Raw genomic sequence first — 14231 nt, forward strand, 5'->3', positions numbered from 1 at the left:
CTCTGCTGACCTGGTTCTCAGGCTGTACAACGGCTCTGCTGACCTGGTTCTTTGGCTGTAGAGCAGCTCTGCTGACCTTGTTCTCTGGTTGTACAGCAGCTCTGCTGACCTGGTTCTCTGGCTCTATAGCGGCTCTGTTCACCTGGTTCTCTGGCTCTACAGCAGCTCTGCTGACCTGGTTCTCTGGCTCTATAGCGGATCTGCTGACCTGGTTCTCTGGCTCTACAGCGGCTCTGCTGACCTGCTTCTCTGGCTCTACAGCGGCTCTGCTGACCTGATTCTCTGGCTCTGAAGCAGCTCTGCTGACCTGGTTCTCTGGCTCTGAAGCAGCTCTGCTGACCTGATTCTATGGCTCTACAGCAGCTTTGCCGAACTGGTTCTCAGGCTGTACAACGGGTCTGCTGACCTGGTTCTCTGGCTCTGAAGCAGCTCTGCTGACCTGATTCTGTGGCTCTACAGCAGCTTTGCCGAACTGGTTCTCAGGCTGTACAACGGGTCTGCTGACCTTGTTGCTTTAGCTGTAGAGCAGCTCTGCTGAACTTGTTCTCTGGCTGTACAGCAGCTCTGCTGACCTGGTTCTCTGGCTCTGAAGCAGCTCTGCTGACCTGGTTTCTCTGGCTCTACAGCAGCTCTGCTAACCTGGTGCTCTGGCTCTAGAGCAGCTCTGCTGACCTGGTTCTAAGGCTCTAGAGCAGCTCTGCAGACCTGGTTCTCTGGCTGTAGAGCAGCTCTACTGACCTGGTTCTCTGGCTCTACAGCGACTCTGCTGACCTGGTTCTCTGGCTCTACAGCGACTCTGCTGACCTGGTTCTGTGGCTCTAAAGCAGCGCTGCTGACCTGGTTCTCTGGCTCTACAGCAGCTTTGCTGAACTGGTTCTCAGCTGTACAACAGGTCTGCTAACCTGGTTCTCTAGCTGAAGAGCAGATCTGCTTACCTGGTTCGTAGGCTCTAGAGCAGCTCTGCTGACATGGTTCTCTGGCTGTAGAGCAGCTCTGCTGACCTTGTTCTCTGGCTGCACAGCAGCTCTGCCCACCTGGTTCTCTGGCTCTATAGCGACTCTGCTCACCTGGTTCTCTGGCTCTACAGCGGCTCTGCTGACCAGGTTCTCTGGGTCTACAGTGGCTCTGCTGACCTAGTTCTCTGGCTCTACAGCGACTCTGCTGGCTTGGTTCTCTGGCTCTACAGCTGCTCTGCTGACCTCGTTATCTGGCTCTAAAGCAGCTCTGCTGAACTGGTTCTCTGGCTGTACAGCAGCGCTGCTGACCTGGTTCTCTGGCTCAACAACGGCTCTACTGACCTGGTTGTCTGGCTCTACAACGGCTCTGCTAACCTGGTTGTCTAGCTGTAAAGCAGCTCTGCTGACCTGGTTCTCTGGCTGTAGAGCAGCTCTGCTGACCTTGTTCTCTGGCTGCACAGCAGCTCTGCACACCTGGTTCTCTGGCTTTATAGTGACTCTGCTTACCTGGTTCTCTGGCTCTACAGCGGCTCTGCTGACCAGGTTCTCTGGGTCTACAGTGGCTCTGCTGACCTAGTTCTCTGGCTCTACAGCGACTCTGCTGGCCTGGTTCTCTGGCTCTACAGCGACTCTGCTAGCCTGGTTCTCTGGCTCTAAAGCAGCTTGGCTGACCTGGTTCTCTGGCTCTACAGCTGCTCTGCTGACCTGGTTCTCAGGCAGTACAACGGGTCTGCTGACCTGGTTATTTGGCTGTAGAGCAGCTCTGCTGACCTTGTTCTCTGGCTGTACAGCAGCTCTGCTGACCTGGTTTCTCTGGCTCTACAGCAGCTCTGCAGACCTAGTTCTCTGGCTTTAGAGCAAATCTGCTGACCTGGTTCTCAGGCTCTACAACGGCGTTGCTGACCTGGTTCTCTGGCTATACAGCAGCTCTGCTGATCTGGTTCTCTGGCTCTACAGCGGCTCTGCCGACCTGTTTCTCTGGCTCTAAAGCAGCTTTGCTGACCTGGTTCTCTGGCTCTAAAGCAGCTTTGCTGACCTGGTTCTCTGGCTCTAAAGCAGCTCTGCTGCCCTGGTTCTCTGTCTCTACAGCAGCTCTGCTGACCTAGTTCTCTGGCTCTAGAGCAGCCCTGCTGACCTGGTTCTCTAGCTCTTCAGCGGCTCTGCTAGCCTGGTTCTCTGGCTCTACAGCAACTCTGCTGACCTGGTTCTTTGGCTCTAAAGCAGCTCTGCTGACCTGGTTCTCTGGCTCTAGAGCAGCTCTGCTGACCTGGTTTCTCTGGCTCTACAGCAGCTCTGCTGACCTGGTTCTCTGGCTCTACAGCAGCTCTGCTGACCTGGTTCTCTGGCTCTACAGCAGCTCTTCTGACCTGGTTCTCTGGCTCTACAGCAGCTCTGCTGACCTGGTTCTCTGGCTCTACAGCAGCTCTGCTGACCTGGTTCTCTGGCTCTAGAGCAGCTTTGCTGAACTGGTTCTCAGGCAGTACAACGGGTCTCCTGACCTGGTTATTTGGCTGTAGAGCAGCTCTGCTGACCTTGTTCTCTGACTGTACAGCAGCTCTGCTGACCTGGTTCTCTGGCTCTATAGCGGCTCTGCTGACCTGGTTCTCTGGCTGTACAGCGGCTCCGCTGACCTGGTTCTCTGGCTTTAAAGCAGCACTGATGACCTGGTTCTCAGGCTCTAGAGCAGCTCTGCTGACCTGGTTCTCTGGCTCTACAGCGACTCTGCTGGCCTGGTTCTCTGGCTCTACAGCGACTCTGCTGACCTGGTTCTCTGGCTCTAAAGCAGCTCTGCTGCCGTGGTTGTCTGGCTCTACAACGGATTTGGTGACCTGGTTCTCTGGCTATACAGCAGCTCTGCTGATCTGGTTCTCTGGCTATACAGCAGCTCTGCTGATCTGGTTCTCTGGCTCTACAACAGCTCTGCTGACCTGGTTCTCTGGCTCTACAACGGCACTGCTGACCTTGTTCTCTGGCTCTAAATCAGCTGTGCTGACATGGTTCTCTGGCTGTACAGCGGGTCTGTTGACCTCGTTCTCTGGCTCTAAAGCAGCTCGGCTGACCTTGTTCTCTGGCTCTAGAGCGGCTTTGCTGACCTGGTTCTCTGGCTCTAGAGCAGCTCTGCTGACTTGGTTCTCTAGCTCTAGAGCAGCTCTGCTGACCTGGTTCTCTAGCTCTACAACGGCTCTGCTGACCTGGTTCTCTGGCTCTACAGAAGCTCTGCTGACCAGGTTCTCTGGCTCTAAAGCAGCTCTGCTGAGCTGGTTCTCTGGCTTTAGAGCAGCTCTGCTGACCTGGTTCACTGGCTCTAGAGCAGCTCTGCTGACCTGGTTCTCTGGCTCTAGAGCAGCTCTGCTGACCTGGTTCTCTAGCTCTAGAGCAGCTCTGCTGACCTGGTTCTCTAGCTCTACAACGGCTCTGCTGACCTGGTTCTCTGGCTCTACAGAAGCTCTGCTGACCAGGTTCTCTGGCTCTAAAGCAGCTCTGCTGAGCTGGTTCTCTGGCTTTAGAGCAGCTCTGCTGACCTTGTTCACTGGCTCTAGAGCAGCTCTGCTGACCTGGTTCTCTGGCTCTAGAGCAGCTTTGCTGACCTGATTCTCAGGCTGTACAACGGCTCTGCTGATCTGGTTCTCTGCCTCTACAGCAGCTCTGCTGACCTGGCTCTGGTTCTATAGCGGCTCTGCTGACCTGGTTCTCTGGCTCTAAAACGGCTCTGCTGATCTGGTTCTCTGCCTCTACAGTAGCTCTGCTGACCTGGCTCTGGTTCTATAGCGGCTCTGCTGACCTGGTTCTCTGGCTCTACAGCGGCACTGTTGACCTGGTTCTCTGGCTCTACAGCGGCTCTGCTGACCTGGTTCTCTGGCTCTACAGCAGCTCTGCTGACCTGGTTCTCAGGCTGTACAACGGGTCTGCTGACCTGGTTCTTTGGCTGTGGAGCAGCTCTGCTGACCTGGTTCTTTGGCTGTACAGCAGCTCTGCTGACCTGGTTCTCTGGCTGTACAGCAGCTCTGCTGACCTGGTTTCTCTGGCTCTACAGCAGCTCTGCTGACCTGGTTTCTCTGGCTCTACAGCAGCTCTGCTGACCTGGTTCTCTGGCTCTAGAGCAGCTCTGCTGACCTGGTTCTCTGGCTCTAGAGCAGCTCTGCTGACCTGGTTCTCAGGCTGTGCAACGGCTCTGCTGACCTGGTTCTTTGGCTGTAGAGCAGCTCTGCGGACCTTGTTCTCTGGTTGTACAGCAGCTCTGCTGACCTGGTTCTCTGGCTCTATAGCGGCTCTGTTCACCTGGTTCTCTGGCTCTACAGCAGCTCTGCTGACCTGGTTCTCTGGCTCTATAGCGGATCTGCTGACCTGGTTCTCTGGCTCTACAGCGGCTCTGCTGACCTGCTTCTCTGGCTCTACAGCGGCTCTGCTGACCTGATTCTCTGGCTCTGAAGCAGCTCTGCTGACCTGGTTCTCTGGCTCTGAAGCAGCTCTGCTGACCTGATTCTATGGCTCTACAGCAGCTTTGCCGAACTGGTTGTCAGGCTGTACAACGGGTCTGCTCACCTGGTTCTCTGGCTCTACAGCGGCTCTGCTGACCAGGTTCTCTGGGTCTACAGTGGCTCTGCTGACCTAGGTCTCTGGCTCTACAGCAACTCTGCTGGCTTGGTTCTCTGGCTCTACAGCTGCTCTGCTGACCTCGTTATCTGGCTCTAAAGCAGCTCTGCTGAACTGGTTCTCTGGCTGTACAGCAGCGCTGCTGACCTGGTTCTCTGGCTCAACAACGGCTCTACTGACCTGGTTGTCTGGCTCTACAACGGCTCTGCTAACCTGGTTGTCTAGCTGTGAAGCAGCTCTGCTGACCTGGTTCTCTGGCTGTAGAGCAGCTCTGCTGACCTTGTTCTCTGGCTGCACAGCAGCTCTGCACACCTGGTTCTCTGGCTTTATAGTGACTCTGCTTACCTGGTTCTCTGGCTCTACAGCGGCTCTGCTGACCAGGTTCTCTGGGTCTACAGTGGCTCTGCTGACCTAGTTCTCTGGCTCTACAGCGACTCTGCTGGCCTGGTTCTCTGGCTCTACAGCGACTCTGCTAGCCTGGTTCTCTGGCTCTAAAGCAGCTCGGCTGACCTGGTTCTCTGGCTCTACAGCAGCTCTGCTGACCTGGTCCTCAGGCAGTACAACGGGTCTGCTGACCTGGTTATTTGGCTGTAGAGCAGCTCTGCTGACCTTGTTCTCTGGCTGTACAGCAGCTCTGCTGACCTGGTTTCTCTGGCTCTACAGCAGCTCTGCAGACCTAGTTCTCTGGCTTTAGAGCAAATCTGCTGACCTGGTTCTCAGGCTCTACAACGGCGTTGCTGACCTGGTTCTCTGGCTCTAAAGCAGCTTTGCTGACCTGGTTCTCTGGCTCTAAAGCAGCTCTGCTGACCTGGTTCTCTGTCTCTACAGCAGCTCTGCTGACCTAGTTCTCTGGCTCTAGAGCAGCCCTGCTGACCTGGTTCTCTAGCTCTTCAGCGGCTCTGCTAGCCTGGTTCTCTGGCTCTACAGCAACTCTGCTGACCTGGTTCTCTGGCTCTAAAGCAGCTCTGCTGACCTGGTTCTCTGGCTCTAGAGCAGCTCTGCTGACCTGGTTTCTCTGGCTCTACAGCAGCTCTGCTGACCTGGTTCTCTGGCTCTACAGCAGCTCTGCTGACCTGGTTCTCTGGCTCTACAGCAGCTCTTCTGACCTGGTTCTCTGGCTCTACAGCAGCTCTGCTGACCTGGTTCTCTGGCTCTAGAGCAGCTTTGCTGAACTGGTTCTCAGGCAGTACAACGGGTCTCCTGACCTGGTTATTTGGCTGTAGAGCAGCTCTGCTGACCTTGTTCTCTGACTGTACAGCAGCTCTGCTGACCTGGTTCTCTGGCTCTATAGCGGCTCTGCTGACCTGGTTCTCTGGCTGTACAGCGGCTCCGCTGACCTGGTTCTCTGGCTTTAAAGCAGCACTGATGACCTGGTTCTCAGGCTCTAGAGCAGCTCTGCTGACCTGGTTCTCTGGCTCTACAGCGACTCTGCTGGCCTGGTTCTCTGGCTCTACAGCGACTCTGCTGACCTGGTTCTCTGGCTCTAAAGCAGCTCTGCTGCCGTGGTTGTCTGGCTCTACAACGGCTTTGGTGACCTGGTTCTCTGGCTATACAGCAGCTCTGCTGATCTGGTTCTCTGGCTATACAGCAGCTCTGCTGATCTGGTTCTCTGGCTATACAGCAGCTCTGCTGATCTGGTTCTCTGGCTCTACAACAGCTCTGCTGACCTGGTTCTCTGGCTCTACAACGGCACTGCTGACCTTGTTCTCTGGCTCTAAATCAGCTGTGCTGACATGGTTCTCTGGCTGTACAGCGGGTCTGTTGACCTCGTTCTCTGGCTCTAAAGCAGCTCGGCTGACCTTGTTCTCTGGCTCTAGAGCGGCTTTGCTGACCTGGTTCTCTGGCTCTAGAGCAGCTCTGCTGACTTGGTTCTCTAGCTCTAGAGCAGCTCTGCTGACCTGGTTCTCTAGCTCTACAACGGCTCTGCTGACCTGGTTCTCTGGCTCTACAGAAGCTCTGCTGACCAGGTTCTCTGGCTCTAAAGCAGCTCTGCTGAGCTGGTTCTCTGGCTTTAGAGCAGCTCTGCTGACCTGGTTCACTGGCTCTAGAGCAGCTCTGCTGACCTGGTTCTCTGGCTCTAGAGCAGCTCTGCTGACCTGGTTCTCTAGCTCTAGAGCAGCTCTGCTGACCTGGTTCTCTAGCTCTACAACGGCTCTGCTGACCTGGTTCTCTGGCTCTACAGAAGCTCTGCTGACCAGGTTCTCTGGCTCTAAAGCAGCTCTGCTGAGCTGGTTCTCTGGCTTTAGAGCAGCTCTGCTGACCTTGTTCACTGGCTCTAGAGCAGCTCTGCTGACCTGGTTCTCTGGCTCTAGAGCAGCTTTGCTGACCTGATTCTCAGGCTGTACAACGGCTCTGCTGATCTGGTTCTCTGCCTCTACAGCAGCTCTGCTGACCTGGCTCTGGTTCTATAGCGGCTCTGCTGACCTGGTTCTCTGGCTCTAAAACGGCTCTGCTGATCTGCTTCTCTGCCTCTACAGTAGCTCTGCTGACCTGGCTCTGGTTCTATAGCGGCTCTGCTGACCTGGTTCTCTGGCTCTACAGCGGCACTGTTGACCTGGTTCATTGGCTCTACAGCGGCTCTGCTGACCTGGTTCTCTGGCTCTACAGCAGCTCTGCTGACCTGGTTCTCAGGCTGTACAACGGGTCTGCTGACCTGGTTCTTTGGCTGTGGAGCAGCTCTGCTGACCTGGTTCTTTGGCTGTACAGCAGCTCTGCTGACCTGGTTCTCTGGCTGTACAGCAGCTCTGCTGACCTGGTTTCTCTGGCTCTACAGCAGCTCTGCTGACCTGGTTTCTCTGGCTCTACAGCAGCTCTGCTGACCTGGTTCTCTGGCTCTAGAGCAGCTCTGCTGACCTGGTTCTCTGGCTCTAGAGCAGCTCTGCTGACCTGGTTCTCAGGCTGTACAACGGCTCTGCTGACCTGGTTCTTTGGCTGTAGAGCAGCTCTGCTGACCTTGTTCTCTGGTTGTACAGCAGCTCTGCTGACCTGGTTCTCTGGCTCTATAGCGGCTCTGTTCACCTGGTTCTCTGGCTCTACAGCAGCTCTGCTGACCTGGTTCTCTGGCTCTATAGCGGATCTGCTGACCTGGTTCTCTGGCTCTACAGCGGCTCTGCTGACCTGCTTCTCTGGCTCTACAGCGGCTCTGCTGACCTGATTCTCTGGCTCTGAAGCAGCTCTGCTGACCTGGTTCTCTGGCTCTGAAGCAGCTCTGCTGACCTGATTCTATGGCTCTACAGCAGCTTTGCCGAACTGGTTCTCAGGCTGTACAACGGGTCTGCTGACCTGGTTCTCTGGCTCTGAAGCAGCTCTGCTGACCTGATTCTATGGCTCTACAGCAGCTTTGCCGAACTGGTTCTCAGGCTGTACAACGGGTCTGCTGACCTTGTTGCTTTAGCTGTAGAGCAGCTCTGCTGAACTTGTTCTCTGGCTGTACAGCAGCTCTGCAGACCTAGTTCTCTGGCTTTAGAGCAAATCTGCTGACCTGGTTCTCAGGCTCTACAACGGCGTTGCTGACCTGGTTCTCTGGCTCTAAAGCAGCTTTGCTGACCTGGTTCTCTGGCTCTAAAGCAGCTCTGCTGACCTGGTTCTCTGTCTCTACAGCAGCTCTGCTGACCTAGTTCTCTGGCTCTAGAGCAGCCCTGCTGACCTGGTTCTCTAGCTCTTCAGCGGCTCTGCTAGCCTGGTTCTCTGGCTCTACAGCAACTCTGCTGACCTGGTTCTCTGGCTCTAAAGCAGCTCTGCTGACCTGGTTCTCTGGCTCTAGAGCAGCTCTGCTGACCTGGTTTCTCTGGCTCTACAGCAGCTCTGCTGACCTGGTTCTCTGGCTCTACAGCAGCTCTGCTGACCTGGTTCTCTGGCTCTACAGCAGCTCTTCTGACCTGGTTCTCTGGCTCTACAGCAGCTCTGCTGACCTGGTTCTCTGGCTCTAGAGCAGCTTTGCTGAACTGGTTCTCAGGCAGTACAACGGGTCTCCTGACCTGGTTATTTGGCTGTAGAGCAGCTCTGCTGACCTTGTTCTCTGACTGTACAGCAGCTCTGCTGACCTGGTTCTCTGGCTCTATAGCGGCTCTGCTGACCTGGTTCTCTGGCTGTACAGCGGCTCCGCTGACCTGGTTCTCTGGCTTTAAAGCAGCACTGATGACCTGGTTCTCAGGCTCTAGAGCAGCTCTGCTGACCTGGTTCTCTGGCTCTACAGCGACTCTGCTGGCCTGGTTCTCTGGCTCTACAGCGACTCTGCTGACCTGGTTCTCTGGCTCTAAAGCAGCTCTGCTGCCGTGGTTGTCTGGCTCTACAACGGATTTGGTGACCTGGTTCTCTGGCTATACAGCAGCTCTGCTGATCTGGTTCTCTGGCTATACAGCAGCTCTGCTGATCTGGTTCTCTGGCTCTACAACAGCTCTGCTGACCTGGTTCTCTGGCTCTACAACGGCACTGCTGACCTTGTTCTCTGGCTCTAAATCAGCTGTGCTGACATGGTTCTCTGGCTGTACAGCGGGTCTGTTGACCTCGTTCTCTGGCTCTAAAGCAGCTCGGCTGACCTTGTTCTCTGGCTCTAGAGCGGCTTTGCTGACCTGGTTCTCTGGCTCTAGAGCAGCTCTGCTGACTTGGTTCTCTAGCTCTAGAGCAGCTCTGCTGACCTGGTTCTCTAGCTCTACAACGGCTCTGCTGACCTGGTTCTCTGGCTCTACAGAAGCTCTGCTGACCAGGTTCTCTGGCTCTAAAGCAGCTCTGCTGAGCTGGTTCTCTGGCTTTAGAGCAGCTCTGCTGACCTGGTTCACTGGCTCTAGAGCAGCTCTGCTGACCTGGTTCTCTGGCTCTAGAGCAGCTCTGCTGACCTGGTTCTCTAGCTCTAGAGCAGCTCTGCTGACCTGGTTCTCTAGCTCTACAACGGCTCTGCTGACCTGGTTCTCTGGCTCTACAGAAGCTCTGCTGACCAGGTTCTCTGGCTCTAAAGCAGCTCTGCTGAGCTGGTTCTCTGGCTTTAGAGCAGCTCTGCTGACCTTGTTCACTGGCTCTAGAGCAGCTCTGCTGACCTGGTTCTCTGGCTCTAGAGCAGCTTTGCTGACCTGATTCTCAGGCTGTACAACGGCTCTGCTGATCTGGTTCTCTGCCTCTACAGCAGCTCTGCTGACCTGGCTCTGGTTCTATAGCGGCTCTGCTGACCTGGTTCTCTGGCTCTAAAACGGCTCTGCTGATCTGGTTCTCTGCCTCTACAGTAGCTCTGCTGACCTGGCTCTGGTTCTATAGCGGCTCTGCTGACCTGGTTCTCTGGCTCTACAGCGGCACTGTTGACCTGGTTCTCTGGCTCTACAGCGGCTCTGCTGACCTGGTTCTCTGGCTCTACAGCAGCTCTGCTGACCTGGTTCTCAGGCTGTACAACGGGTCTGCTGACCTGGTTCTTTGGCTGTGGAGCAGCTCTGCTGACCTGGTTCTTTGGCTGTACAGCAGCTCTGCTGACCTGGTTCTCTGGCTGTACAGCAGCTCTGCTGACCTGGTTTCTCTGGCTCTACAGCAGCTCTGCTGACCTGGTTTCTCTGGCTCTACAGCAGCTCTGCTGACCTGGTTCTCTGGCTCTAGAGCAGCTCTGCTGACCTGGTTCTCTGGCTCTAGAGCAGCTCTGCTGACCTGGTTCTCAGGCTGTGCAACGGCTCTGCTGACCTGGTTCTTTGGCTGTAGAGCAGCTCTGCTGACCTTGTTCTCTGGTTGTACAGCAGCTCTGCTGACCTGGTTCTCTGGCTCTATAGCGGCTCTGTTCACCTGGTTCTCTGGCTCTACAGCAGCTCTGCTGACCTGGTTCTCTGGCTCTATAGCGGATCTGCTGACCTGGTTCTCTGGCTCTACAGCGGCTCTGCTGACCTGCTTCTCTGGCTCTACAGCGGCTCTGCTGACCTGATTCTCTGGCTCTGAAGCAGCTCTGCTGACCTGGTTCTCTGGCTCTGAAGCAGCTCTGCTGACCTGATTCTATGGCTCTACAGCAGCTTTGCCGAACTGGTTCTCAGGCTGTACAACGGGTCTGCTCACCTGGTTCTCTGGCTCTACAGCGGCTCTGCTGACCAGGTTCTCTGGGTCTACAGTGGCTCTGCTGACCTAGGTCTCTGGCTCTACAGCGACTCTGCTGGCTTGGTTCTCTGGCTCTACAGCTGCTCTGCTGACCTCGTTATCTGGCTCTAAAGCAGCTCTGCTGAACTGGTTCTCTGGCTGTACAGCAGCGCTGCTGACCTGGTTCTCTGGCTCAACAACGGCTCTACTGACCTGGTTGTCTGGCTCTACAACGGCTCTGCTAACCTGGTTGTCTAGCTGTAAAGCAGCTCTGCTGACCTGGTTCTCTGGCTGTAGAGCAGCTCTGCTGACCTTGTTCTCTGGCTGCACAGCAGCTCTGCACACCTGGTTCTCTGGCTTTATAGTGACTCTGCTTACCTGGTTCTCTGGCTCTACAGCGGCTCTGCTGACCAGGTTCTCTGGGTCTACAGTGGCTCTGCTGACCTAGTTCTCTGGCTCTACAGCGACTCTGCTGGCCTGGTTCTCTGGCTCTACAGCGACTCTGCTAGCCTGGTTCTCTGGCTCTAAAGCAGCTCGGCTGACCTGGTTCTCTGGCTCTACAGCAGCTCTGCTGACCTGGTCCTCAGGCAGTACAACGGGTCTGCTGACCTGGTTATTTGGCTGTAGAGCAGCTCTGCTGACCTTGTTCTCTGGCTGTACAGCAGCTCTGCTGACCTGGTTTCTCTGGCTCTACAGCAGCTCTGCAGACCTAGTTCTCTGGCTTTAGAGCAAATCTGCTGACCTGGTTCTCAGGCTCTACAACGGCGTTGCTGACCTGGTTCTCTGGCTCTAAAGCAGCTTTGCTGACCTGGTTCTCTGGCTCTAAAGCAGCTCTGCTGACCTGGTTCTCTGTCTCTACAGCAGCTCTGCTGACCTAGTTCTCTGGCTCTAGAGCAGCCCTGCTGACCTGGTTCTCTAGCTCTTCAGCGGCTCTGCTAGCCTGGTTCTCTGGCTCTACAGCAACTCTGCTGACCTGGTTCTCTGGCTCTAAAGCAGCTCTGCTGACCTGGTTCTCTGGCTCTAGAGCAGCTCTGCTGACCTGGTTTCTCTGGCTCTACAGCAGCTCTGCTGACCTGGTTCTCTGGCTCTACAGCAGCTCTGCTGACCTGGTTCTCTGGCTCTACAGCAGCTCTTCTGACCTGGTTCTCTGGCTCTACAGCAGCTCTGCTGACCTGGTTCTCTGGCTCTAGAGCAGCTTTGCTGAACTGGTTCTCAGGCAGTACAACGGGTCTCCTGACCTGGTTATTTGGCTGTAGAGCAGCTCTGCTGACCTTGTTCTCTGACTGTACAGCAGCTCTGCTGACCTGGTTCTCTGGCTCTATAGCGGCTCTGCTGACCTGGTTCTCTGGCTGTACAGCGGCTCCGCTGACCTGGTTCTCTGGCTTTAAAGCAGCACTGATGACCTGGTTCTCAGGCTCTAGAGCAGCTCTGCTGACCTGGTTCTCTGGCTCTACAGCGACTCTGCTGGCCTGGTTCTCTGGCTCTACAGCGACTCTGCTGACCTGGTTCTCTGGCTCTAAAGCAGCTCTGCTGCCGTGGTTGTCTGGCTCTACAACGGCTTTGGTGACCTGGTTCTCTGGCTATACAGCAGCTCTGCTGATCTGGTTCTCTGGCTATACAGCAGCTCTGCTGATCTGGTTCTCTGGCTATACAGCAGCTCTGCTGATCTGGTTCTCTGGCTCTACAACAGCTCTGCTGACCTGGTTCTCTGGCTCTACAACGGCACTGCTGACCTTGTTCTCTGGCTCTAAATCAGCTGTGCTGACATGGTTCTCTGGCTGTACAGCGGGTCTGTTGACCTCGTTCTCTGGCTCTAAAGCAGCTCGGCTGACCTTGTTCTCTGGCTCTAGAGCGGCTTTGCTGACCTGGTTCTCTGGCTCTAGAGCAGCTCTGCTGACTTGGTTCTCTAGCTCTAGAGCAGCTCTGCTGACCTGGTTCTCTAGCTCTACAACGGCTCTGCTGACCTGGTTCTCTGGCTCTACAGAAGCTCTGCTGACCAGGTTCTCTGGCTCTAAAGCAGCTCTGCTGAGCTGGTTCTCTGGCTTTAGAGCAGCTCTGCTGACCTGGTTCACTGGCTCTAGAGCAGCTCTGCTGACCTGGTTCTCTGGCTCTAGAGCAGCTCTGCTGACCTGGTTCTCTAGCTCTAGAGCAGCTCTGCTGACCTGGTTCTCTAGCTCTACAACGGCTCTGCTGACCTGGTTCTCTGGCTCTACAGAAGCTCTGCTGACCAGGTTCTCTGGCTCTAAAGCAGCTCTGCTGAGCTGGTTCTCTGGCTTTAGAGCAGCTCTGCTGACCTTGTTCACTGGCTCTAGAGCAGCTCTGCTGACCTGGTTCTCTGGCTCTAGAGCAGCTTTGCTGACCTGATTCTCAGGCTGTACAACGGCTCTGCTGATCTGGTTCTCTGCCTCTACAGCAGCTCTGCTGACCTGGCTCTGGTTCTATAGCGGCTCTGCTGACCTGGTTCTCTGGCTCTAAAACGGCTCTGCTGATCTGCTTCTCTGCCTCTACAGTAGCTCTGCTGACCTGGCTCTGGTTCTATAGCGGCTCTGCTGACCTGGTTCTCTGGCTCTACAGCGGCACTGTTGACCTGGTTCATTGGCTCTACAGCGGCTCTGCTGACCTGGTTCTCTGGCTCTACAGCAGCTCTGCTGACCTGGTTCTCAGGCTGTACAACGGGTCTGCTGACCTGGTTCTTTGGCTGTGGAGCAGCTCTGCTGACCTGGTTCTTTGGCTGTACAGCAGCTCTGCTGACCTGGTTCTCTGGCTGTACAGCAGCTCTGCTGACCTGGTTTCTCTGGCTCTACAGCAGCTCTCCTGACCTGGTTATTTGGCTGTAGAGCAGCTCTGCTGACCTTGTTCTCTGACTGTACAGCAGCTCTGCTGACCTGGTTCTCAGGCTGTACAACGGGTCTGCTGACCTGGTTCTTTGGCTGTGGAGCAGCTCTGCTGACCTGGTTCTTTGGCTGTACAGCAGCTCTGCTGACCTGGTTCTTTGGCTGTACAGCAGCTCTGCTGACCTGGTTCTCTGGCTGTACAGCAGCTCTGCTGACCTGGTTTCTCTGGCTCTACAGCAGCTCTGCTGACCTGGTTTCTCTGGCTCTACAGCAGCTCTGCTGACCTGGTTCTCTGGCTCTAGAGCAGCTCTGCTGACCTGGTTCTCTGGCTCTAGAGCAGCTCTGCTGACCTGGTTCTCAGGCTGTGCAACGGCTCTGCTGACCTGGTTCTTTGGCTGTAGAGCAGCTCTGCTGACCTTGTTCTCTGGTTGTACAGCAGCTCTGCTGACCTGGTTCTCTGGCTCTATAGCGGCTCTGTTCACCTGGTTCTCTGGCTCTACAGCAGCTCTGCTGACCTGGTTCTCTGGCTCTATAGCGGATCTGCTGACCTGGTTCTCTGGCTCTACAGCGGCTCAGCTGACCTGCTTCTCTGGCTCTACAGCGGCTCTGCTGACCTGATTCTCTGGCTCTGAAGCAGCTCTGCTGACCTGGTTCTCTGGCTCTGAAGCAGCTCTGCTGACCTGATTCTATGGCTCTACAGCAGCTTTGCCGAACTGGTTCTCAGGCTGTACAACGGGTCTGCTCACCTGGTTCTCTGGCTCTACAGCGGCTCTGCTGACCAGGTTCTCTGGGTCTACAGTGGCTCTGC

General features: G+C 55.5%; 1 protein-coding gene across 1 annotated transcript in view; it reads right to left on the reverse strand.

Annotated features, from left to right (window-relative positions):
• Positions 1-14231, reverse strand: part of LOC146869805 (major histocompatibility complex class I-related protein 1-like) — a 551777-nt gene that overhangs the window by 356953 nt on the left and 180593 nt on the right. The window lies entirely within an intron of this gene.

This window comes from Triturus cristatus, chromosome 1_1 (assembly GCF_964204655.1).
Source record: "Triturus cristatus chromosome 1_1, aTriCri1.1, whole genome shotgun sequence".
Classification (NCBI taxonomy): Eukaryota; Metazoa; Chordata; class Amphibia; order Caudata; family Salamandridae; genus Triturus; species Triturus cristatus.